Below are 342 nucleotides of genomic sequence, written 5' to 3'. Positions count from 1 at the left end.
CCCACTTTTCAGGGCAGAATGCTAAAAAAGCAAAAAGAAAATTCGCATACAGCTAACAGGCCTGGTTCTCAATCCTCCTTGAGTCTGCAAAAGGTCCATCAGGCCCTAGCTTATAGGAAACTTGTGCAAGTCTTACTCCTTCCCTTACAGCCAAAATCTACCTACTACGCTACTGAGGCTTCAGCTCTCTGTTCAACCTGAGGGAACTGACCCTCTGGTTCAGGGCCCAGGGGTAACAAAGGGAGTGCCAATTGAATACATAGAGTAGCTTGAATCACAAAGGCCCACTTGAGAAACAGGCAGGTAATTTTCAAGTCAAGGGTATATATTCATAAACAGACC

This window comes from Fulmarus glacialis, unplaced genomic scaffold (assembly GCF_000690835.1).
Source record: "Fulmarus glacialis isolate BGI_N327 unplaced genomic scaffold, ASM69083v1 scaffold42472, whole genome shotgun sequence".
In the NCBI taxonomy this organism is placed as follows: domain Eukaryota; kingdom Metazoa; phylum Chordata; class Aves; order Procellariiformes; family Procellariidae; genus Fulmarus; species Fulmarus glacialis.
The sequence above is the reverse complement of the archived record's forward strand: the minus strand, read 5'-3'. Positions refer to the sequence as shown.